Below are 27,470 nucleotides of genomic sequence, written 5' to 3'. Positions count from 1 at the left end.
ATGTAAAAAGAATGCTCAAAGAAGATAAGGATGAAGCGCAAAAGCGAAATGAATTTTCTGCATCCATGCATCTCCCATAGGGATATAAGGAGGTCCCCACACTGGAGTTTTCTTTGCAGAGGAAGAACTGCAAAGAAAGTTTGCAGTTTCAGGATGAAGAACTGGAATAAAAGGTTTTAGGAAAAAACAGTAAATGAATAAGGGTAAATCCAAGGATTTGATATTTTAGAAATCTTGACTGAAATCCAAACTGAACATGAAATAGTGAAGGATGAACAATCAAACTGTGGTTTACAATGCCGGACTTAACTAAGCTGTGGTACTAGGAAAATGCAGCAAACGCAATGCCAGTGTTTGAGATGTGTTTTGAGGGGATGCAAGGTGTTGGTGTGACTTCTGTGTGCCTGAAAAGGATTGAAAGACTATTGATGAAATGAATTACTGGCCCTAAGAGAGAAACAACATACTAATTTCTCCTCGCACAGCTTTTGTAGAAGGAAGTCATATGGCACAAATCTGAGTTCTCTGAAAGAGCTGATGAAAATGTGGATATAGGTGATCACTTGATATAAAATTTGCATTTCCATATCATTTTTGATAAAGTCTCTTACCAAAGAGTCTTTAAAAAGCCTCCTAAGTTCTCAAAGAATAGGAGGGAAGGTCCTATAGATGATTAACAACTGATTAAAAGTTATGAAACAATTTGAATGTGCTATTCAAAAGATTAATAAATCATCTGGAAAACATGAAGTGACAAAACTTACTGATGAGAAAACATCCAGGGTAATACAAATTAAAGCTGATCACAAAGCCTTGCAGATGGTTTTAAAAATATTGTTGAAGTGCAAGATGAATCTCAGTGCTGATCACTACAAAAGCAATGGACATGGGACAAAACAAACCTAACTACATGAACACAGCAATGAACTTAAATTAGCAATTACCACTCGGGAAAGACACCTTTGAGATGCTCTTTGAGTTCTATCAAAGGGTCAGCTGAGTGGAAGTCAAAAAGGCAGATTAGGAAGCATCTGGAAAGTGATCAAAACAAACCAGAAGGCAACATGAGTCCACTGTACAAATCCCTGGGGCACCTTCTTGAATATTTGTCACTTGAACACAGCGGCTGGTTCTCATCTCTCCATCTCAAACAGAGACAGTAGCATTAGAAATAGCAGATAGAAATCAACTAAAGATGACAAAGGGAATGAGAAGTTTCTGGACAAGGAAGGACCAAATGAAAGACTGGGATCTTTCACCCTTAAAAAAAGGTGTCAGAGGGATAAATGCAAAACAACATCAGAAATAATGACAATCATAGACAAGGTAAACAGAAAGTTTTATCCATCATTTCCCATAACATAAGCACTAGGAGTTCATTCCAAGAGTGTCAGAATCTGGGAGGCCATAGGGAAAGAGACTGTGACATTTCTCACTCTCCTTCCCCAAGCAGCTGTTGCTGGGTGCAGCATCATGGATTGTGAGTAACTTTTACCTGACCCAGTTAATCCTTAGGAGCTGTGGCTCTTCATCAAAAACCACCACAACGTGCTAGTCCAAGAGGACTGGTCCAGCAGCTGGCTGGTAGGTGGTAGTCCCCACACACACAGAGCCTTCTGGGGAGGTAGTAATCTGGAATGTCTGTGAGTGTGAAAATTATGAAGCACTCAGACCAGTCAGGGATAGACACAATGAAAACTCCCTCTGAATGGGATAATCTTGAATATATAAAAAATATACAGGTTCATCAGGCAGGGGGCTAAAGGAAGAGTACAGCAGTGAACTCTTGCCATGTTGTGAAAAGTGTGGCTATCAGTACATGAGAAATATAAACTTCTGTACAGGAAGGTGGGACACCAGTCCTCATGGTCTTCTTAGGTTTAAGCTCTGTGCTTTTTCGTGGTGTGAGAATGGCATGACAGATTGCATTACGTTACACACTGGAACGACCTAATTTCTCTATTTTCTACCATGATGTGATCTAATGGGCCCCCCAGCAAGAACACTGCTGGTGACTTGTCACTCATGCTTTCTGCCTGACAATGTCACAAAACACTGCATGGATTCCTGTTATGTATCCAGAACTATTGCATTATAAGATTAAATCTATTAAATGTCAAGGCATAAGAGATATGGCTTTCTAGACTATAAACAAAACACTCAATACTGGCAAGCTCCCAACACTGAGAAAGGATAGGAAATAGGATAGAATGGGGAATAATTCTCCTTTCTTTCTTCTCCATTTCTATATATTCCTCCTCTGTCGCAGTTATGGTAACACATTAACCTCTTCACCTTGCAGAATACATCCATCACAACTATGCTGAGAAATATGAAGAAATATCCAGATACTTCAGCCATAAGTAATGGAAACAAACCTAATGAGAAGGACATCAGACTCCATCCAGCCGTGTTTTAGCCAATCTCTATTAGAAAACTGGGTTAAACCCAGCCCAGGCAGACTGGTTATTCCACAGCTACTTGCTGCAGACTTCTTTGTCATTATCTGCTACTGACACAATCCAGACAGGATGGTCAAACCATAGCTATTATACAGTCTGAGAAGACCTGGATTTAAAAAGCTTAATGCAGAAAAACTTACACCTGCTTTTGCACTTAGGTGAGTGACCCAAAACAGATGTGTCTTCAAACATGTCTGAAAACTGCCTAAGAACACACTGTCTCACAAAAATTTTAGTGATTTCTTGCTGGCCTGAAATTTTCAAGAGAAGAATCTTTTTCCAAGACATTTTATTCACTTTAGTTTCTAAAGCGAAGCTTTAGTATCACTTTAGTTTCATCTGGGAAGCATGTGGGCAGCCAGAAAGAAAACCAAAGGGAAAAGAAAAAGCAAAGAAAAAGGAAAAAAGGTAATTTCCAACAAAACATATACATCAAATAGTTTGTCTACTCTGAATTGAGTTGATAATACTCAAAGAATTAAGTGGCCAGGTTTTGTTACCCTCAAGATAAACTGCTTCCCCTCTTCTTAGTTCTCCTCCAGAAAGTAACACCATCAACAAGGGAAACAGAAGTCAAAGTGTGGAAACAAGGGGGATTTCAATTGTTGTAAGTAATTGTAAGTGATAACCCAGCATCTGTGGAATTGGGAGCATCAGGACTGTAAATCCACATAAAGCTGAACGTTATGAATGGAAGCTGTCTAGTCGTTCCCAGCCTCCCATCTATTCCTGTTCCCACATTCAGATATGCTGCACTCAGAGCAATTCATCCTCTCCCAGCTCTGCTCTCTGCAAACAGCTGCTCAGGCTGTCCACAGTGACAGGTCATTAGCAGGCAGTTATTTTTTTCTGGACTGAGTGCACAGAAGTGGCAGTGCTATAAAAGCTTCCCTGCAGAGCTTCATGAACTGATCTGGGAAGAGCTCTTTCCCAATTTGCTGTGCTTCCTGTTAGCAAAAATTGTCTTGAAAGCTCTGTGTCTTGTTGCTCACGTGCAACAGTCCTCTTTGATCACTTCCCAGGATTTTCAAAAAACTCAGTCATCAGCATCAGTTGCAAAGCTGATCTTGTCACCATCACCCTCACAAACAACATTCAGTTTAGCTGATGTGCCTACAGCCTACTGTGCCTTCGCAAGTGGTACAATTATTTCAATTAAAGGTGTGAAGCCAATTCTTTTACAGGAATAAGGTTTACCTGTAAGAGTACTGCTCTAATTCTGTGGTTGTGTATCCACCAAGAGAGGATACAACTTCACTGCCTGGTCCCATCCATTTATTGCAAGGAGATGTGGTTTTAATCCTGAACATCAGTGTTAATTTGCTGCTTAATTAATACAACGTTTCCCATCATTCTGCGACTTGATCTCCAAAGATATCCCCTAGCATTTCCACTGAGGAGCATCTCTGCACTTCTGAGAGATTTTTCTTTGGAAGTTTATGGCTAAGATCCTCTACTTTCCTATTCTAAAGAAGTACTGGCAAACTTGTTGATATTTAATATTTCCATCAAATCCTTTCAAACCTGCCAACTTTTTCTTCTACGTCCCCTACTCCATAATTCCTGCTACTGAATTATTAGTGTCTCTCTAGCAGCTTCTTTATTCTAAGCAGTCAGGTTCTCTGCCTCCTGCATTTGTACAGTGATTACACCGAGCCAGTCTTGTGACATAACAAGATTATAATTTTGACAGCAATTACAAGACCACGAGACCTGAACTGTCACAGAGCCGACTGGAGTACCAGAGGAGGAAGGAGTAGATTACAGCAGAGAAAGGGCAGTTTGACTTATTTTTTTCCACTACCAAATAATTTTTCTGGATTTCCACAGATTTTCCTAAACTGCTGCACTGCTGCCCAAGAGCCCAGACAGGAAGAGCTGCCTTTCAGCTCCTGTGTTGCCAGCTGCTCTGAGCACACACAGCCAAAGCAAGCCTGCTGTGTTCTATAGTGTTCCATGTCAGAGTTTCCAGTTTGGGCCCATGAACTGGGTTTCAAGGATTGGCTGTTGGGACCAAAGAAGATCCAGCTCACTGTCAAGGAGGTCTCTGTTCACCACACAGAAATTTGTACTATTCACTTGGAAATCTAGATAAAACTGCAGGCCCAAAGAAGGCTGGAGACCACAAAACAAGACAAACAGAATACGTTCCTCATAACAGCACATTTTCCAAGCCTGTTCTACATTTATCTCATCTAAGAGCAAAAAAGGGCCCAGTTACTCAGGGCAAAAGACCATAGATCCTGTAGCCTGACCTCTGCTCTGTAGCCTTCTATCAGCAGGACTAGTTTCTGATCTTTCTTACCATAGAGGGAGGTCTAAGAAAACTTTCTTCTCCTTGCTGGTCTCTTGGGAGCCAAAACTTTCTTCTCTTTGCTGGTCTCTTTCAGAGACTCTTAAGTGTTAATCAGTTGATCTCCATCATCATCTGTGAACTATACTAAAGTTACAACAGCAGCAAATTTGGCACATCTCACTATATAATACTAATTATATATTAGTGTTCTAACAGTGTTCTAATCTTAAACTGCAGAAGCACTGCTACTGATCAAAAAAAAGAACTTCTTCCCAGCCTTTACAATTTATTACCATCCCTTTTGGACACTAACAAGTATCAAAGTAAGTCCTAGAATTGGGACATAGTTTCAATGGTACTCTGTGCATCCTCAAAAATAAACATGACAAGAACACAGGACTCAGAGGTCTCAGCTATTACAATGATGGCTAATTTTGAAATAGCGCTTAAAATCTGAGCTACAGATAAGCTAAGCAGGGGATATCAAGCCAAATCAATGTGGGTTGCATGAGCTGCTGATTTTCTTCTTTGCTGCATGTAAAGACAGTAGATGGAGAAAAGAAGGGAGAGAAAGAAAAAGAGACTCTTCTTCAGTGATTTGAATCCAGTGCTGGAGTGTTCAACAAAACACTCCTTTCCAGGATTTAAATTTTCCTTTGATGAGCACCTTTTGACTCAGTGGGATTTGCAAAGCTTCCATTTGAAGCTAGAGAAATCTCACTCTTTCTTTCTTCCCTCTCCCTGCACTACACCCCTCTAATCATGATTAATATATCTAAACATGCCTGATTAAGGCAGACAGATGATGGGCCACTAATCTGAACTGATCAGGGCTCTGGAGCTGCCAAAGTGAACCTGCTGTCTCTCTATCAGACAGAGCAATAAGGGGTCGGTAATGCAGCCCCATTAACTGCTTCCTACAGAATGAATTTTCCCTGACTGCTCCTTGAGAGCAGACACTTGAGGAATGCTGCCTGATGGGAAGTTGCTTTGAATCTTTTCTTTTAGCACAACTGTCGAGCAGCTCCTTCTCAAGCCCTCCAGACAAACAACTAAAGCATGAAAAATGTAGCCACTTCCTTCTATGCTACTTTCTTTTAAATCTCCTCATACCTTATCTTGCTAACTGCCTCTCAATTTTTCTCATCTTTTCTTGGTAAACTTCAGCACTGACTGATATATGGTGCACTGCAAGTGTGTGGTTATCAGAAAACCAACGCTCTTCAGAAAAACCAACCCTGTTCCCACCAACCCTTCTCCCACTGTGCCTGTGTGTAAGCAAGGGGATCCACTTCTGTGTACAGGTGGAGCTTGCACTTCATGAATTCATAAAATTCAGGGTTGCAACAGACCACTATGATCAATACACCATATCAATATACCAATGAACTGCCTGTGTGCAGCATATTTGCTCTAATGTTGAGGGTTCATTGAAGGATAAATGGATATAGGGCAGAAAAAGAGCAAAATGCACACCTCTGAGTTTGTTCAGGTATCTGTGCACATGTACATACACCTGCTTTTATGTGGCTGCAGCCCTTTTAAATCTTCATCCTCTGAGATCTACTTCCAGTAAAAGACTGCAGTCAAGAGGGATCAAGTGGGCATCAGGCCATGCCTGGGCTCTGTGAAATCCTGTGACTACTTATCCTAAAACTGGTCTTTGGTATAATTTCAAGTGCCTTCAAAGCTTCTCTGAATCACACAAGCTGTGACCAGCTCTGGGGAATTCTGCTGGCTGCAAGTCAGACCGAGAATTATATTTCTCAAATCGATCATAGGAGAGACTGGGATGAAGAGTGATGATGTATTTCACACATTTATGCTATCAGGGAGGACTTTTCAAAAGTCACTTCCAAAGCAAAAGAGTAAAAACAGAAACAAGAATCTGACACTACGAGATCTGATTAAAAACAACCAACCAACAGGCAATAAAACCCACCTACAATTAGATACAGATATTCCAAGGTGCTTTCCTTGTATTTGGGTTTCAAAATATGGGAAATAATACTCAAGATTTAATTATTTCTAACTGTGACTGTCAGAGAGAGAGTTCCAGAAAACATAGTTTCCAGCATGCTGATCTGTAAATCTGAGCTCTTGCCCTGTAACTAAGAGCTGAGGAATTCTGGTCTTCATGCAGGTCTGCATATGAATACACACTGGATGTGCACATGAATGTTAAATTCCCTTTGTCCAGGAGCAATCAAGAACTTTGCAATGTGAAATGGAAATCTAGGGAAAAAACTGTAAATATTTGTGCTAAAATAGGAGCAAGTTCACCTTATGTCATTGGCTCATTTCCACAGCATTTATGAAACTCCTTTTTTCTATGTGAAAGATGGAAGATGCAAAAGATATAATGCCTTTATTTCTGGGCATAGCACAGCCTACAGAATTCATTACATTAAGGGATTAATCCAATCTAGTAAAAATAGTTTTTAATCTTATATTGGACTCTGTATTGGAGCAATACATTTGAGTAGGATATGAGAACAAATTGCTATGAAAATCTGCTAGTATATACAGCTGGGTACAAAACATGTGTTTCCAATCACCTATTGCATGTTTCTTTGATAAGACCAGCTGATAAAAAAATTGTGCAAAATGGCAAAATGGGAAGAAGAGCAAGATCAGTGATTAAACTGCGGGGTTGTTTTTTTTTTTGGTTTTTTTTTTTTTTTTTTTTTTTTTTTTTTTTTTTTTTGTTTTGTTTTTTTTTTTTTGTTTTTTGTTTTTGTTTTTTTTTTTTCCCTCGTGTGTGTGTATGTGTAAGATTAGTCCTGCCATCACAGATAACTGTGCAAAATCTGGAACTATTGTACTAAAATTAAATAGTGTGATTCTGTTGCAACAGATATGATTTGCACAAAGGTAAAACTACAGTTAGGTCAGTAAGAAAAAGTAAAGTTTCTTTGTCCTTTTAAACATAAACCCATTTTTGAACAAAATACAAAATTTCATCTGACTGCAAAAATTGTGGAGTGAAATTTGCTTTGCCTCTTTTGCTTTGTATATTTTTTCTCTCCTCTTGTGCTTTTATGAAATAATGAAATACTAGAGTTTCGATCAACGTACATTTAGTTATGACATTGTAAACACAGACATGGGGAACCTAACTGCTTGGTTTTCATGGTCCTCTTATCCTGGACATGTTGCACATAATTGCAGCTCAGCCACCTTTGTTCTGAGAAAAACTGACAAACTGATACACATACAAAGCCTCTCATTTAGGTAAGGACAGAGAAACTGAAATGCTGATGGTGGAATCTGTGTTGTGGTATAATGAGCACAGTTGTGATATCTTCACTGCATAATGGCCCCACTTGCAAATTTACCTTTGGAGCTTCTTTGTTGTCTTAACTATATTTTTTCTGCTTAATGGGTCTTCACAGCTCAACTTCCATTTAAACACAGAACCTCTTTTACAAGGTGTGAGTGCTAACCTTTCTATAAATTAAAGTCAGGCCATTTGCATCTGCATTAGGGAATGATTCTAAAAGGGTTTTAAAAGAAATCAATTACAATAATTCATACATGTAAAGATGCAACTGCAATAGTCAATCCAACTTTTCTTCTCATTATAAGATGTGTGAATGCCAGCTTGTTACTATTCCTGGGATTTCTCTGCACAGTGATTGTACCATTTTAAGTAGAAGTGTGGAACATATTTCATGTTTGTCAATGCATTTTTTAGTTCACTTGGATTATTATACCTTTGAAATTAAAGTGCAGCGGCAGTTTCTGAATGATTTAACATGTAGACATTTTTTACTCTGAAATAGGTGCAACTAATTGTTGTTTATCTTAATGCAAAACTAAATGATATCAGATTGGAATGGGTTCTTATTATCTGGAACAAAAATGGGTCATACCACAATGTAAGAATATTGGTTACTGAACTAACATTTAGGCTAAAACTTAATTAAGCACAAAAAGTTCTTTATAGGAGGATCAAGTGTGACATCCTACATTTCCCCTTCCCACAGCACACTGTCATGGCAAGGAGGTTCATTGGAACCTCTCTGCATACCCTTGTACATCCTGCAAAAATAATCGTGGTCCCAGTCCTTCAGTGAGCAAGTAATCAATTGCTGCTCTGCAGCAGGGAGCCACACAGCCTTCAGACTACTCAATAGACTATGTGGCAAAGAGGGAACACTGTGCAAAGGGTGTGAATGAGTCATTCGACATTTCAGGTTGACTGAAGTCATTCTGCTACATTTATTTCCAATCTTGATGTGCTATCCACATTTGCATATTAAGCAGGATGGGAAGAAAGATTTAAATTTTTTGTTACAACACATGCATGGAACACAGCAGACTGCACGTGTGTGAGAATGAGAGATTACATGCATGCTTGGGTGAACACAGCACCGTGTGAAGGGCCTCTTCTACCTTCATACAGGAGCAGGCATTCTACTTGCAAGCCTGAACACATCTCAGCAAAAATTATGCTTGAGCCTGTGTTATCTCTAGGGAGCTGAATATAAAGGAAAGATGTTCATTGGCAGTATGCCTGAAGAGAGGAAGGGAGGTCCCATGAGCATACTTCAGGTGATGTGTGTTTTGTTTTCTTTGGCAAATACAAATTGGAACGAGCTGGTCTGTGTACACTTGAAGGGTAGATGTGTGAGCTGCGTGCATGTGGGTGACAAGGAGCACCCAAGAGCACGAGCAGGTGTCAGCAGAAACTGGAATTTATACATTTGTCAAGCATCATTAGCAGTAAACCACCTACTTAAAAATTTCCATGGAAGGAATACGTGGCAGCCTCTCAAAGTATTCCAGTGCAGATGCCCCCCCACTATTCTGCAAGTTATTGATAGCACACTCAATTAACCTTGGGGACAGAATACAGAATGGACATTGTCTCTCTCAGTTTCAGTCATTTTTGCTCAGTGACACAGTTTGCATACAAACCACTGAGGAGCAGTAGTTAAATCTCCAAGTAAAAGTGCTTTAATGAAAACAAAAGTGCACATTCCTGATGCTTGGATTCGTATTAAGCCCTGTAAGCTTCATTATCTGAATGCCTAAACGTTGGGCCAAGTCATTGCAGATTATGTCCCATTAAGTAGCGAGTGCAATTCTAGTTCAAAAAGTTTAGAGAAAATGTACTCTTAGATTTGTTTGGCTGGCAATCGCAGGCATATTATAGCAATTACAATTTACCCACTGTGCTTGTATTGGCTTTGTACAGAAGATAAAATGGAATGAGATGAGAATCCAATTTTTATTAGTAAGTCCACTTCAAGGCACACTTCTTGAGGAAAAGGTCTAGCAGCTACTGGAACTTGTGATGCAATTAGGGGAGACTCCACACCAAAGGCCTTTGTAAAACCCATGAGGGTCTTGAGCAGCAGTGGGACCTCCAGATGTGCTGAGGATATCATAGTTTAGGTGATCTGGGCAGAGGCACAACATGGTCTACAACAGCTACAAGGCAGTTCACAGATCCCCTGAGAACTGGCTTTGGTCCTACCAGCTCCCTTAAGCTTAAGAGTATGATTATTTCACCTTGATTTTGTTCTAAGACTGAGAAACAAATGTGTACGTGTTTCAAGAAGCCAGGTGTTACATTCAACATCACATTATGGTCTATGAGGGGAGGAAAATAAGTTATTTCTTCCACAACACAATAAAACATCATGCACAGTTGTTCCTACAAGACATGCTCCAGAACACACTCTGCTGATATCAGTGCTGTCATCTAAGGATCATCTCATGAGGAAGAGTTGGGAAAATAAAATAAAATAAAAATCAGGGAATTGATATCTTATTTGTTGAACTCTCTTGGAGTACTGTTGGACTACTTATTTTGTTATATCTTTTCTCCTTAGCCTTTCAATGTCTTTCCTACCCACATGGCAAATCACTTGAAGCAAATGGCATTTTTCCATATGGTGCTCCATAACAAAAATCAGTGGGTCAGGGCTGTCTATAGATTAAGTAGATTAAAAGGGATTTGTGGCAATCCTGCAGTTCAAGTTCTGCCCACAACAGGGTTAATTTTGAAATCACACAAAATGAGAATGTAACCTCATCTTTCTATAGTGACTACTCTAATGAAACACAAATCATTCAGGCAATGATATAAATCATACACATGTCTAGATTAAAGACATATGGAAATCATTTAGGTAGAAGACTTGCATTAAATTATTTGAGATTTCCTTTCAATATGCATTTATAAGATGGTACTGACTGCAGTGCTAGACTCCAATTATAAAGCACATATTATCTAAACACACACTAAAATGAGGCTATCATTACAATTGCTATTTCCTGAACTCTGTGTGCTGAAGACCCTTATTACATAGTTTCAAAAATCTGATTATTTCCTGAGATGGAACTCAGGAAATAATGCAGAAGAGGAAAGAAGGGGAAAATTCTAAACTGGAAAAAACAGTTCTTTAACTCGGCACAGTGGAAAACACTGCATGTCATGTACCTCATACAGCATTTGAGAAGGTGTTCCTGTTCTAAATACTTAGAAAGTCTGCAGAAGAAGGTTTTGAGAGCCAGAAACTGTAGGAACTGTGCAGCTCTTGTCCTTCAAGATGCATTTTGATCATGGCAAGCCTTTTCTCACAGGCTGTGCAGTGAGAAAACTGGCAGTGGCAGGAATTACTCGTCATGAGACTTAAACAAGGCCTGTGCACTGCTACATGGAGATTTAACCAAGCAAAACAGGGATTAATGTGATTACTTCCATGATGAATGAGATGAATTTTTTCCAAATTGAAAACATCTAACAACTTTATCAGCACGGCAATTCTGCTTCCATACCAAAAAAAAAATCAAAACCCTGTTATGCCCACCGGACTTCCATTTTCTGCTCTGCTTTCTATCAGCTACTTGTATCTACTTCACTTGCATTCAGATTTAAGGACTACAATGTTCAGATTCATTACTACTGCATATCTTGCTATATTTGATTACAGCCTCTTTTGCCTTGACAGATAAGCCTTGTCTTTTAGTTTAGCTGTACAAAAACGATTATACTTTATAAAGTGATCATCTTTGTAAAAAAAGCTAATCCACTCATCCACACAGCATTTACTGAATTTTGGACTACTGTTTTCTCGTTTGCTCTGTCTGATGGTGGTTGGACTTTGCTCATCTCTGCAGCTTAGAAAGGAAAGCGGTGGATGTTCAGCCCTTCTGAAGCTTGAGTCAGGGAAGCATCCAAGATTGCAGAGCAGAAGATGATGCGTTCAAAACCGCTTCCTAAAAATATCATGCCAGTATTTACATTGAAAAGGAGAATAACATTTCAAAAGAACATTCTGCTCAAAAGTTAAAAACCATTTCAAGCAAAAAAGTTAAACATACAAACAAAACTGCTCAAAACAGCAGCAATTCATTAGGAAAATAACCGCTGCTCATTCCAAGAGATTCCCAATGCATTTCACAAATCATGAGTTATATTCAGACTCACTTTGTGTATCTGGTGTCCTGATAGACTGCATTGGGGTGGGGATGCAGCAGTACCAGACACAGACCACATTGCTGTATAGCTTCTCCCTGGTGTGTTTTAAAGAATTACACCTGTTCCATTGCCTTTGCTTGCTAAAACTACCCAGCACTTTAATGAAGAAGCCCTATTATGAGCTCTGATGTTTTTTCCTGCAGCCTTACTGAAAATAACACTTCTCTGGACATGCCTGGTATTGGTTAGCTGAACCGGTAAGTCTGAATGTCAAAATATGATGACTGTGTCCTTTGACCCCAGCTTTACCCTGGAGGACACCTCTAGTTTGGTGGCTGCTTTCCCTGACTCTGTTTATCCCTTCACCTAACAATAAAATCCATCCTCCAGTGCTTTTCAGCAGTGCACAGCAGGTTAAGAGCAGAAGCAACAACTGCCCAATTAAAATTGAAATGTCAGATATGCAGAAGGCAAACTGTAATCAAACTGACCTGCCTGGGTTATCAGGGCAAGATGCCTTTAGGCTTATGCAATTAACTGAAGGATAATTGATGACCACAGGCAATCAACCTACAGATGCAGGTCTCGTGTGCAAGAAATGTGCTCAGGCACATCATTCAGTATTGACTCAGAGAAAAGAGCTTGACTCTGTTTGAGTCAAGTATCTCCTAAAGCACTGAGGTTTTTCTTAGAAATCTCCCCAAAATTACCAGCTGAAATCCCAAAGTGCTTAGAAGACTCAAAGTAGTGGCTACAAGTGTGGTACCATTCCCTGTGTCTCTGTATGGTGTGCAAGGAATGGTAAAATCTGTTTAGCTGGTGGTGGAGGCGAAAGGACCCTTCAGTTGATGACTTATTACAGTGAGACAAAATAAAAGCAGATGTAGGGAGCTTTAAGGCACTACCAAAGAAAAAGAAATCAAGTCAGAAAAAGGAATTTTTTTTCCTGAAGTACTGAAACAACTATCCTGGGATAACACTGGGAGAGCTCCCCATCCAAGCAAGCCCTTCATCTTTCCTCCCTTCTATTTTCACTCTTCCCTTACCCCTCTCTTTAGAAAGGGCTTGCTGAGACTGGGTTTTTTTTCTGCTATGACTTTGCCTGCATCTCAAGAACTGAAGTGTTTAGTTGGTTTTCTGTTTTCTTTTTTACATCAGGACAACCATTGATCATTAAATTGCCAATGAAACTATTACTGAGCTGGTACGGGTACACCTCCAAGGAAGCTTTTTGCATTGGCCACAGCTAGCTACAATGCCATGAAATCATCTGTGCCTTTCCTTCCCTGAGATTCCGTATGGGGCAATACACCTGGAGTAAACCACTTGACTATTAAACACTGCTTATTTTTTGCAATCAAGGTATAATTTCTCAGAGTGCAGAGTCTCCAACGTCCACAGTGTCTGAAAGTCAGTTGACGCTTTTCTGTAAGAGAACTAATTAATAATAAAACTCAGGATGCTTAAACAACTGACCCTCAAAAGCCCTGGAGATTTAAGAAAGTATTTTTAAACCCATTTCACAGTTGCAGTTATTAATGAATGATTAATTTCTACAGACATCATCTTGTGCTTGCTTCAACCTTGTTTGCTCCAGTGACTTCAACAGTCAAGGGAAACAGTCAGAATAATGTTGAAAACTAGTTAGAAAATAAAAATAAATTAATTAGTATGTACTATGGAGGTACTAGTTATGTCTGTGTACCTTCAGCTGACCTGAGCTTTGAACTTAAAGTACAGATTCAGTGTACACAGCATGCATTAAGAATTACAGCATTAACTGTATGGGCACATAATGAATTTCCTGAGATGTTACATGTAAATCTAATAATTAATTTACTAAGTAAAATTATTCTTAAATATGGGTTCTTTAAGAAACTTGACACTCTGGGTTTGATCTTTAATTTGCTTTTATGGCCACAATAATGGAATAATTAATCCAAAATTTTATTCTGCTTAAAGATCACAAAAATCTTGCATTGACAATATGTGAAGATTTTTTCCAAGTTTTCTTTACCTTTACAATACTTTTAATTAAAAATTTTCCCTTCGTAGAAGACTTGGAATTTGATTTACTCCGTCTGATGATGCTACAAATAGAGCTTTCGAGGCACCTGAACTGCCCACAGTTAGAATGGTCATTTCAAAATGTTCATCACTTCATACCAGGCTTCTCAGTGGACAGTAGGACCTGCACCAGCTCTCAGCAGGAGCAGTTGTGCTGGAAACAGAGTGAAGCAGCTGCTGCTCGCAATGAGGAAACTCCGTGAGCAGCAGTGTCAGCCCCACTGAGAGCTGCCTTGCTGTGATGTTGTGGGAAGGGAAAAATATTTTCTTGAAGATCATTTAAAGCTAATCCGACAACACAAACACTCCAAGATTTTCATTGCTGAATGGGCTTGTTACAGCCAATGGAGAAGAGAGCATTAAACCTTTTAGGCTCAGGGTACAAGTGTCATTACTTGGGGTACAGGATACAGCAGTATGTGCTATGTCAAACCAGTAGGCAAAAGATGCAAGTGCTGCACATGGCCTCTGCTGAAGGTAATAACATGATTATGACACCACTGATGTAATTTATTGCAATGTAATATTGCCTGCCATTCATTCCCTTCTACTGATAATGTAGCAGTACTTGATGGCTTCAATGAACTAAGATTCATCTTCTGTCTAAGATGGGAAAGTATTTACAGACTAGACTCAGTTATCTTTGAGAGTTGAGGAAATTGAGAGGTTTTCAATGTTTTGATAGATTTAATCTCAGAGATCTGTTACACTATTAGAATTATCAAGAAAGCGCAGTCCAAGCAGTGTAATGACAACACAGCTCGAAACTTGATAATACCACTTGAAACTGTAAACTGAACTCCCTGACAGAATTAGAAAGCATTTCTTCCATCCCTGTGTGGAGCTGTGCGTACTTGGTTCATAGAGGGTTCGGTCACCCTTCTCAGAATCAATATTTTTGACCACTACTAGAGAAGTGTAGTGGATGTGACAGACAAACAGTCTGATGTGGTACAGCAAGTGCCATGTCAAACAGTGAGAGAGAAGCCTCCAGTGTCCTGGCTTTAGACACTCTACACTTAACATGAAAAACAATTACCAGAGCCTGATTATGCACAGAGACAATTTCAGAACTTGGTCCATATCCTAAGATAATCCCTGTTTGGATTGCAAGTGCTTCTGACCTAGTAGCATGATGTTATTTATGTAACTAGATTTTAAAAATAAAAAAGGAATGTCAGAGTTCTGAGGGTTTAAGTTTGTGCTCTGTGAGTTACTGGTGGATTTTTCATGATGAGATAATAAAATAAAACAACTGGGGAACTGGAAAGGAAAGACTAGAGAACGTAAGGTATACAATGCCTTGGGGGGGGAAAAGTGGCATGTTATTAGTACTGTACACTGCTCCAAAAAGATAAAGCCATTTATAAAAAAAGACTGAGTTGGGGAGAGAGAGGAAGGATGGATCTTAGAATTCAAAGATAGGTAAAAAAGAATTTCATCGTGTGTTAGCACATGATGTTCATTTAGGCATTCAACTAATTTTGTTTTACCTCATAATATTTTACAGTACTGACCTCTGATTTTAGTGCTAGGATAATGTCTCCATTCTTAGCAAGCTTATTCCTCAAAGAGTAGTCTCTCCTGCTTAGTTATTATTTAAGAGGTACTTTAACATGGTTCTCCAATTAGCAGAACAATTAAAAAAAAAAAAAAGCTACAGGAAGAATTCAGACCATTCCAAAACATCTTTTTAAAAATTCTCATCTGTCTGAAATCCTTCTAGAAATAATAGACAGCAACTATGCTTCAGAGAGAGCATTCTGGACAAAAGTCAAAAGAAAAGAAAGATACCTTTCCTCTCCACCAGAACACACAGTGGGGTAAGTTCAGCATCCCTAGGACAGTAGCAATCAAGCATCAGAAGCATCTGAGTACAGTATCAGCCCCCTAGAAGGGCTGTACCATGGGAATTAGTTTGTATCTTGAACCATGAAATTTATAGTACATACATTTGTTAGCTTAGCTGATGTCTCTACCAATTCTACTCTCGTTTGTGCAAGTCTCTTTCCCTTTCCCCCCCTTTAAAAAAACAGTCATTTGAAATCATATTTAAAATCAAATTATCACTATAAAATGCAGAAACAAGTCACCCTTGTTTAGTGGTGAAAAAAGAAGAGTAGGAATCAATTTTCCAAGTCCAGGTCAGTTAAAGATTTTCTGTGCATTCCTGGGCAAGTCACTTCACCTCTCTGAATGTAGGACACATTTAAAAATTTCAGTGAAGCTGTGCATAGAGATATTTCAATGGAATGGGGTACCAAAACCCACAATACTGCCTTCTCAGGGCAGCAGGGTTTTTTGCAGATTGTCAAGTTAGGCTGGTACAGCTTTAGTGCTTCTGTCATCTCAATGTCATCACGCTCATGTACGTGGGCCAGATTATAAAGTGAAAGAATTCACACTCACCTGTCTTAATGGATGGGTAAAACACCCATTAATTGGCAAAAATGTGTGCAGACATTAAGATGAAAGGCTTGTGCCTTCCATTCCTGCTGGCCAAATATACAAAGATTGGTGGAAAGCTAAGCCAAGAAGATGCTGAAGACTCCTTCAAGGGAGCTACAAAATAAAGATTTTTGAAAGATATCGAGGGAGTTATGCATAACATTTGTGCTGACTGGGATATGGCTGGCAGTCAACCCCGAGCTTTAAATCAAGTGTGTTGCCATCATTGTACTGAGCATACATGTGGCACTTTGGGACATGGCTTAGCAGTGAACATGGCAGTGCTGGGTTAACAGCCAGACTCGATTACAGGAGGCTTCTCCGACCTTGATGACTCTATGATTCCATATAGCAATTTGAGGAAATAATAAAAGACAGAATTGCTACATTCTTCTTAGACCAAAACCAGACTCTGGAGATGAGGAAGAAAGGTAGAAGAAATCAGGCCCTAATTTAGATTTATAAAACTCCATGCAATCTAAAATGAGCCCTGATGGCCCAGGCATATCAACTGTTGGTAGCAACACTTTCTTACTTGTCAAACATGTGGTGTTTTGTCAGCCACAGTGGGTAGGTTCTTCTAACTGATACCAGCAACTGAACTTGCCAGTGAGTGTATTTTATGGTGTGTGTATACGTAAATACACATATATATACACACGTATAAATAAATACATGTAAAAATATGTATATACCTATACACACACACACACACACATATACATATATATATTACAGCTCCACTAAGAGGAGAATTTCAAGTGAAAACAATATTAAGGGAAGAAACATAAGGAAGAGAATGAAGATAATTTTCATTGTATCAGACAATAAAAAAAACCCAAAAGAGACTGCCTACAGCAGTAGTTCCAGAACTGTGGCTTAATAGCAACCTCTTGCCTGCCAAAGTTTCAGATATTGCTTGTGGCTAAGGAGAGCTGCTGTCAAGCTGCAAGTTGATTGGGAAGGCAAAGTGTAACATGGTGCAGGGGACATCACAACTGCACTGCTGGCCCTTGAATCAGCAAAAACGGAGGGCATTGCTGTATGGTGGCAAGAGTCAGTGTAATCATCCGGGGGAAAAAAAGAAATTCCATGTAACCAGGTAAAGGAAGAGGAAGTTTGAAGAGGAAAGTGATGTCTCTTGCTAGAATAATGGCTATAACTTACAGAAACCAGAAAAGCTTCCAGCCCCGCTCTACCTTATGCAAAGTAAAGTGAGAAGGCGTAGGAGATCAGGACAAACAGCCTGCTCGAGCAGCAGAGCCCCCTTTTTCTGAAAGTTGCCTGTTTTGCCCAGGCAGATCCGTCAGTCTTAACAATTTTAGGAGATGCGTGCAGAAGGGTGTGGTAGAGATTAAAGTAATTCCAAAATCTAGACAGCAAAACTAAGCTAAATTTAGCTGTGTGCATTTCACAGTGCATATCCATCCATCTCCAGGTTATTCTGCTTTCCTGATAAAAAAGGGAATGACAGTGCTTGTTTGTGCCTATTCTCTTCTTTGTGGGATTGCCAAGTTCAAATGCAAGAATTAAATAGAAATAAATGAATAAATGTCACCAAATAGGAAAGCAAAGGGAACTGCTTCACTGCAAGAGCAATGCATTTGTTCACTGAGCCACTGCTAAGGAAACAGGTTTCCTTCCTATCTGTTCCACAACCCATTTTGCTAGATTGTGGAATCATGATAGCCAGAAGTTTTGTCCTATTCAGAAAACATGGGAGCAGAGGCTAAAGCATGAGTTTCTCTCTTTTCCACTTTCAAGTGGATGACTGGCACTGCTGGCTGCACCATCTGTGGTCTTCCATGCCAAAATATAACTGGTAGGTAGTTTTTTTTCACCCCAAAGCCCAGTTCCTCCTGCCATACCCGTTTACTAAAAACTCAATTATCATTAAACCTTTCTTCACTGAACAATTATAAATGTGACAGGCTCTCCTGCTGCTGCTGAAGAGAGCTCAGATTATTGTTTTTTCTAAGAAAATATTGTACTGATAGGATGCTACTAAATCATGTCTTGGAGACTGATGTCCTTTTGCTCCTACAAGACAAATATTATGAACTTTATGCACACAAACACACATGAAACACATGAAAGACCTTGCCATACAGCTCTATAGCACTTCAGTCAAAAGATGTGTCTCATAACAATATGGCCTGTTATGCTTACAATGCATCAAAAAGCTTTACAACAACATTTAAAAACAAGTGAGGAAAAATTACGCCCATCTGACCCATTGAGAAACCACCACATTTCACAGAAGACATAACAGGTCAGGAAAAGCAGCTTACTTGAGCAGCAAAGCCGTGGTTTTGAGCAGAAGGAGGGTCAACAATGCCAAATCTCCAGGTGCCTAAAGCATTTTTCTTTCTAGGCATCTTGCCCCTTTCAGTACGATCACAATGGGTGTCTCGGAGACACAATAGCCTGATCTCTGCTAGAGCAGCCTTAAATTTTTCCCAACCAGGGAAAACTGATTATTTCTTTGCCTTGTGCTTGTGAGTAATACAAAAAAAAAAAAAAAAAATTCCTATTCATTATTTTCTTTGCTCTGTTCCAATAAATATGCTCCTCCTGAGTACGGTCCTTATACCCCACTGACAAGAAGAAAAACCTGATGCACCTGCAGCGGAAAAGAAAACACACTGAATCCCAAGCCTTGCAGATAAGCCCTTAGTTGTTTAACTCAGTAGAAAATGCAATGCTAATTTAGCCAATGCATCTACCCATAAAACCTCACAGAAAAAGAAGCAAGCCCCCAAGCAGATCTGTACCTTTGTGGCAGGTAGTTACACTCTGGTCTTTCAGGATCTGTGGTGGGAAAAACCAGTGTGGGAATGGCACGAGTCTCATAACAACCTGTCTTCAGCACAAATGCTTAGCAAGGACCAAAGTCTGTGGAGCCATTCGGGACACACAAATCTTCAGCCCAGCATCTCAGCCTCTCCCTCATGAAGTGCAGCCAATCAAGCCGGTAGAGTGCAAACCACAAACCACACAGGAACTCACAGTCACAGCAGCTTATTGAGCTGGGTATGGGACTCAGCCTAGTGTGGTTTTACTGTCTTACTGCGAGGGAAACTGCACGAGAGCAGTTCCTCTGAATGCTGCAGCTGTGCTGGGGCACCTCACAACTTGCTCAGTGTTCAGTTATTTAATATATCTGTCTGGAAAGCACTGGCCCCTTCAGATATTAGTAGTGATCCATCCCCAAGAGCAAGCCATCACAAGTATCCAAAAATGTGCTCTCGTCTCTGTTACGGGGGGACAGCAGTGGCCATAAGCCATCAGCACATGAATTCATGGAGCACCTCTGGTGCCACACACCCCTGTGACGTGACAGGCTCCATGGGTGTGTGTGTGTGCACAGTGCTCCTGTGAGCTTGGAGTCCGTAAGCAAATGCAGGCGAACACAAAGATCATCTGTGCCTGTGTAGGCACAGCCTGAGAGGGGGTAGATGTGAGAGAGAAACTAGGATGCCACCAGATTCTGCAATAAGTGTGAACCAGGGGGCTGTCTTCAAGCTGTGAGAAAAAGAGCTATAAAAATGTGATTCTTACAAGAACACAGAAAAGGCACATTTGCTGATTTAGTTGTTGCATCAGTTTGGTTGCTACCAAGAGTGTATTGGGGTGGCCTCTGAATGGCAGTTTCCCTCCCAGCTTTTCTTCTCTGCTCTCTGAGCTCCAGTCCCTCCTCCTGCAGGCAGTCTAAGAGCTGCCAGGGGTCAGCGGGGCCCCAGAGGAGAAGGACCATTGGTGGTTGGAAAAATGATTGCTACTGGAGAGCAGAAATCCGCCTTTGGAAACAGCAGCCCTGCCCTGGCCTGCCTGGTGCGCTGTCTGCAGTCGTTAACACGAGGCATTTCAGAGGAAACAAAAAGGAGTTGACATCAAGTGAAATTTCCCCCTGCAGCCACCAGTCGAGGACCTCTTAAAATCAGAGCTAAAAACATAATCTAAATTCTGCTGGGTAGCTGTAAGCCATGAAAGGGCCATTTGCTGCAGCTGAAATAGATTCATAAATTACTGAGTTCCTGAGCCAGTGAGATCCACATGGCTCTGAGTTCCTGAAGCCACTTTTCTTTCTACCAGTTCCTTGGATTTGGTTCAGAGCCTGGCCAAATGGTCTGTGCTTTTCCCAGCCTGTTGCTCAAAAGCAGCACCAAAAAAAAATACTTTAACACTTAATTACTGTTGACTTTGTAGAACAAGCAGCCAGGTTGCTGAGGTTCCATCTGTGTTCTTCAAAAGAGCACAGGTGTTGCAAACTGAAATGGGCAAAAATTCATTGATAGTATTGAAATATCTAGTATTGAAAAAAGTATTCTTAATTATATCTTCAAAATGTCCAAAAAGTTACAGAGACCAATTAAGGTGTTTTGTAATTGCTATTAAATTACTCTTTTGCCATTTTTAATAGTTTAAGTACTTTCAATATGAAATGTTCTGATTTTCCAGCTAAAAACAGCTCTCTAGCTCACAATTTACTTTGATTTGAATAAAAAGGTAAAAACACATTAAACAATAAACATGCTTTTGGGCAAAGCACAACTTTCCATTTGGCTTAAGATAAAATATTCTTAGCTATTTAGCCAAAAATATCATTTGTTTTTCATTAGAGCTGTCAATCTTAGCAGCAAACTAAAACTCAGTTACCTATGCACCATTGTAGCATTAGTCATGTGGAGCTGGCTCAAGAACAGAGGCACAGAATGCAACAATCCAATGCTGATGTCTTTTCTACCAGCACTAAGACTTATACAGTGTTCAGCTCCATTGATATGGCATGATGTGTCTGACATTAACTGACAAAAGCAAAAGGCTGGGAGTTAATGCATGGCTTTATCCAGGCTTCATGCTTTCACAGTCTCGGTAGCTTAATTTGAATATTACTTAAATGCAGATATCTACCAAATTTTATATTTCAGGGTGGAGTTTTTTGTTTGTTTGTTGGCTTGTTTTGGTTTTTTTTTAATTTTCAGAGGAAGATCTTTTAGGCTAATAACTTGTTTTAATTATGATTCAACTATTTTTATATATTGCCGCCAAAACACTGATATTGCAATGCTATATCAGTTAGTATGTTCTTTTTACAGTTCTGAAATATTCCTGAGATCCTGAAGTGAGGAAGAGGAGTATGCTGGCATTGTTCATGTTGTTCCTTTTGTATGTGTATAGACCCTAAAGCTGTCACTCTTGAAGTTTTCCCCATTTACTAAAAACAAAGAAACAGGAGAAAGTGTGGCATACACATCAAAATCCTAGACCTACAAAAGTCAAACCACCTGTGGACCCAGCTAAGGAAAACATAGGAACCAAGGTTTTTGAAAAAAAAAAAAAAAGATTCCATTGCAGGAGGATTAGCTAATCAACTTATAAAGCAAATAAAATCAATGTATCCTGCCATATAACCAATGTCACAGTGCAACTCTAACAGAGAGAGGTGGGGGGAAAGAAACATACACAGGGAAAGAAGAATTTTATGATTGAAGTTTTTTAATAGCTTCCTTGAAACACATGATAAAATCAGATTCTCTCAGCAGGAGATAGACAGATAAAAATGGACTCCATTTGAAGTGCAAACAAGAAAAAGACAGGGAGTTATAAAGCATACAGCACCTTCCTCATAAACATCCCACTTTCTCTCTGTTCCAAGTGTTTGCAACTGTCTCTCCCTGCGGAATCTTAATTAAACCAGTATATTTCCCATTTAAGTAATTTGAAAATGTGTAGTTTGATAAAAAGGTTAATTAGCTCTATTCTTTAGAAATGTGAAATGGTACCATTTTGATCTTTTGCTTGAAATTTATGCCAATCCTCACATTAAAAATATCCCTCAATCTGGACTGTGGTAGGTAGCACACAAGAGAAACATGTTCATAAGGGGGGACTGTGGGAAGGGAGCTCACATGGAAAACAAAATTTATAAGGAGTTGTAATGTTTTTACTTTTTGTTTTCACAAAGTGTATCACCATTGTCTCCCTTCCTGAGGCTGGGTGTTTGTCAGGGCTTGAAATCAAATTGATGCATGATGAAAATGGACCTTCTCTGGTGACTCAGCTGGGAATTGCACAGAAATCTACCCAGCCTTATGCTAACCAATAAAAGGAAGGGATGGGAACAGGAACATCTCATAAAGCTGTGAAATAACAATTCATAAGCACCATTTAAATCATTTGGAGGCTGCATTCCCTTTTTATGCTACTGCTGCATTGACCACAATGCATTTCCTATTGAGTATTGAGCTGGGAAAAGCTGATGGATCCAAGCCTATTGGTCTGGAAAAACTGGTGTTACCATTTAGCAGAGCAATTCTATGACAAATGGAAGCTCTTGTTGTAATTCCTTCACCTCTCTGCTCTTTTTTAGAGCCCTTCAACAATTCTATAAGTAGAAGGTTGCACTATACTGACAAGAGACATTTCCTTCCCTCTCCTTAGTTGCAGATATTGTTCTTTTGCTGTAATGTAACTTTCACTGACTGACATTTGCATTTGGATCTTGTTATAGGTGTGATCAAAATGCTAACTACATTAGCACCAGAAGTCTACTGAAGCAGTGGTTAAACAGTTGAAGGTGTTAGGCTGTGTTTAAACAAACTTACTGGGCACTAAAATTATCCATTTATTCTTTTACTTGCTGGTGGTGCTCTCCGTACTTTTAATTGACTTTTCGTAGTGAAACACCTGAATATTGTGTTTTTAATCTGTAAATATCAAAGTACTAAATTATTATGGCATACCAAGAGCCAAGTCACTTTCCTTCTAGTTTGGTATCAAACTGTAGTCTTGCCAAAAGGAGAGGCTAGATATATTCTCTCTGCTTTCTCCTTGGGTCTGTTATGGTTGCTGTATTTTTGGTTAAGAACAGTTGAATGGGACCAAAAGGTTATTGCAGAAAGCAATATCCACTTCTCCTGTTCATTAATTTTGCTACCATGGAATCCTGATTTTAGCTTCCTTACACAGATGAGAAATGGAGGATGAAATTATTTCTGCCTCCGTTCTTTCTCCAGAATTTTAAGTAAATGATATCACAGAATTATGGATGTCATGAGCATTCGTGCCAGCTCCCTTAGTATCCTTGGGTGGGTCCCATTCAACACCACAGACTTGTGTGTGTCTAAGTGGTGTAGCAGGTCACTGACCACTTCCCCTTGGGTTTTGGGATCTTCATTCTGCTCTCTGGCCCTGTCTTCCAGCTCAGGGGTATGGAAACTCCCTGAACAGCTGGCCTTGTTATTAAAGGATGAGAGAAAGAAGGCATCCAGTATCTCACCCTTTTCCTCATCCTTTTTCACTATGTTTCCCTCTACATCCAAAAAAGGATGGAGATTCTCCGTGCCCTTCTTTTGTTGTTGATGTATTTATAAACATTTTGATTGTTTTCCATGGCAGCAGCCTGATTAAGTTCTAGTTGATCTTTGGCCCTTCTAATTTTCTTTCTGCATAACCTCACAACATTCTTGTAATCCTTCTGAGTTTACTGCCCCTTCTTCCATGGATCATAAACTCTCCCTTTTTTTCTTGAGTTCCAGTCAAAGCTCTCTGTTCAGCCTGACCAATCTTTCCTCCTTTTTGGCTTGTCTTTCAGCAGATGGGGACAGCCTACTCCTGCAACTTCAAGGTTTTCTTCCTGAAGAATGTCTCCCAAGGGACTCCAAAAACTCATATAACTTCATGACTGCTGTGCCCAAGACGGCCTCCAACCATTGTATCACCCACCAGTCCTTCTCTGTTCACAAACACCAGACCCAGTGGATGCCTTCCCTAGTTGTCACCCTCACCAGCTGTGTCAGGAGTTCTCTTCCACACACTCCAGGAACCTCCTGGACTGTTTCTTCTCTGCTGTGCTGTACTTACAGCAGACACCTGGTAAGTTGAAGTTCCCCACAAGAAAAAGGGCCAGCAATGATGAGACTTATCCCATCTGCCTACAGAATATTTTGTCTGCCTCTTCACCCTGGTTGGATGGCCTGTAACAGACTCTCACCTTATTGGCCTTCCCCCAGCTCCTACCCATAACCACTCAAGCCTATCTTCATCATCGTTAAACTCTAGATAGTGAAAACTGTCCCTAACACACAGGGCTCCCCCACTGCCTCTCCTTCCTCACCTGTCCCTCCTGAAGAGTTTACAAACATCCACTGCAAGCACTCCAGCTGTGTGAGTCATCCCACCGTGTTTCTGTGGTGGCAGCTGTGTCACAGCCTTGCCCTTACTCAATGGCTTTCAGCTCCTGCTCAAAGTTTATTCCCCATGTTGCATGCATTGGTGTAGATGCACTTCAGCTGGGCTATTCATCCTGCCACTTTTTTCAGGACAGAGGCCCTAATTCCTAATTAGAGTTGTTACATTTGCAGATGTGCATTGAGTTTTGTCATTTGGAGAATAAAACAAGCACCATGAGATGTGTCTGGCACCACTTACTGACTAAAACTAGATATAGCTGGAAAATAACTGGAAAAATTGCAAAAACCTTTATAAAAATATCTAAAAAAAGTTAAAGTGAGAAAATTAGCCGCTAACACTTGTTGGGGCCTCCCAAGTTCATTAATGTGGGAGATCACTGAACTAACAGACAGTGCAGTTTCTCCTTCTGGATAATGGACACAGCTATGCCACTGGATGAATGGCTGCAGAAAGACCTGGAGCTTTGTGTTCCAGTGCCTCACATGGTTGGACTATTTTAAAAATAATGCATCAGAGAAAGTCAGACACCAATATAAACAGGGCTTCTTCAACACCGAGACACTGCAAAAATTTCAATATATGGATAACACTGAAAAGGATCAAGGATTACTTGAGAAGGCCCGTCAATTAAAATTAGTAAGTTTGGAGTTGATTATTTAAATAAATTGCTCAAGGTAAAAAATAGCAAGTTAGGAGAAGCATAAGAATAAACAACTTTTCCATGGTATTGTCAAAAAAAAATACTTAAGAATACTAACATCTTTACAAGTAAGAACGTAGGAAAAATGGCATCACTCTTGGTTTTAGGCTTACATATAAATGGAAGTAATTTTGAATATAAAGACAGATGAGCTAGAATGCTGAAAATTGAAAAGTAATTTGCATCCATTTGGCATTTCTGAAAATTAGTGGCTTGAAAGTAAGCAGGACAAACTAATATTTTCTGACTCTGGAGCACATATTAAAATAGATTGGTCTTTATATTACTTTCCTATAGCTGTGTTTGCTTAGATTAATGAGGGGAATTGGACCAAAGGCAGTTAGAAGGATTTTGTATACAAATTAGAAGGTTTTTGTATACACATTCCTAGTTACATGAGTACTGATACGAGAATAGGATAATTAACATGGCTGCTTGGTGCAGTGAGAGCTCAGTTAACTCGAGTTACACCGAGCAGCACCCCCGGTGTCTGTCAGCTGGGAAGCAAGTGCTGAAGCAGCTTCAGCCAGCAAGTTTGCTCAGTCTGCAGTTCTGACAGATGCCACAGGTAGAAACAAGTCTCTTCTGAAGCACGTGTGACTTTGCCAAGGAATCATACTGAAGGTGCCATAATGCACAAAAGAGCACTGCAGTGGTGCACAGAGTCAGGCAAAAGGCCCACTTGGCCCAATGTGCTCTACCTGGGAGCGCCAATATCATCTGTTTACAGAAAATGAGCAGGAGGAAAGGAAACAAAGCAAGCCTTCTTGACATTCCTTCCAGGAATTCTTCACTGCAACAAGTCTGACTTGACTGGTTGAGCCAGAGATTGTATCTGAACCATTATTTAAAAGAGCCCTTTATTTTCTGTGAGTTTGTCTATGTTTTTGTCCTTTGTTACATTCCGTGGCAACAAATGCAACAACTTGCTTACTGCATGGTATGTAAGAACACTTCCTCCTTTTAGTTTAAAAACTGTGTCTGGTAATTTTGATAAGTTTGTTTCTCCTGGAAGAGTTAGGTTATGCTAACTTAATGGACTTCAAGTTGGAAGTCCAGTGAAGTTTGTAGGTAAAGACAATATTTAGTGTTTACCATTCAAATATCTTTACCATTGGCATTTAAGTAACTTCTACTTTATAATTAAAAAATTGGTTGAGAAACCTGGTAGTTTAGGAAATTGTAAGAACATAGAAAAGATTTTCTTATTTTCAATATAAAATCTAGACATTGACTTTTTACTCTGAACCTGAAGGAAGTTCTTTATAATTACAAATATCTTTATAGAGAAAAGAAATGGTAATACCAATCAATTAATAGTAGAAAAGTATCCACACTACAAAACCAAGTATCCAGTTCATACAAATTATTCCAGCTGCTGGAAAACCCCACAAAGAATCTGAGCCTGAAGGGCCATGGAAAGCAAACTCCCTATTGTTCATCCTAGTGCAGAGTGTTTCTTCTTACCCATTACTGACACACTGCTGAAAGAACAAGAGTCATGTTCTATTCTCACTCCTATGATAATTGGTATCTACTAGCTAGAGGAATTGTGCATTTTAGATATTGTCATCTGGCATATTGTATCAGAAACAGATTTCGAAAACTTTTTCTAAGAAAAAGGGAGAACAACGCATCAGTAGACCACTGGAGCTTTTGTTAAAAAGAAATCAAGGCAGCTCTTGCCTATATTTTCTATATGATAGACTTAAAAAAATGTAAACAAAATATCCTGCAACAACTATCAGAAAGTCAAAGCCAGAGACAGTCTTCTTTTCCCTTCCCCATCTGCACTGAAAACGCAGCACTCTCAATTAGAAGTGGGGTTATTTACATAGCACATGGAATTGCTTATCAAGTCAATTT

At 39.7% G+C, this 27,470-nt stretch overlaps 1 protein-coding gene across 1 annotated transcript in view; it reads right to left on the bottom strand.

Annotated features, from left to right (window-relative positions):
• GRAP2 (GRB2 related adaptor protein 2) overlaps positions 1 to 19,641 on the bottom strand; it is a 43,816-nt gene extending 24,175 nt beyond the window's left edge. Inside the window, exon 1 of the mRNA XM_063154581.1 lies at positions 19,483 to 19,641. The gene's annotated coding sequence lies outside the window, so the exon portion shown is untranslated. The remainder of the gene's footprint in view (positions 1 to 19,482) is intronic.
• Positions 19,642 to 27,470: the final 7,829 nt, after the last annotated feature.

The sequence above is a fragment of the Melospiza melodia genome, chromosome 4 (genome assembly GCF_035770615.1).
Source record: "Melospiza melodia melodia isolate bMelMel2 chromosome 4, bMelMel2.pri, whole genome shotgun sequence".
NCBI classification, from domain to species: domain Eukaryota; kingdom Metazoa; phylum Chordata; class Aves; order Passeriformes; family Passerellidae; genus Melospiza; species Melospiza melodia.
Note: the sequence above shows the minus strand (reverse complement) of the source record. Positions and strands in the feature narration are given on the sequence as shown.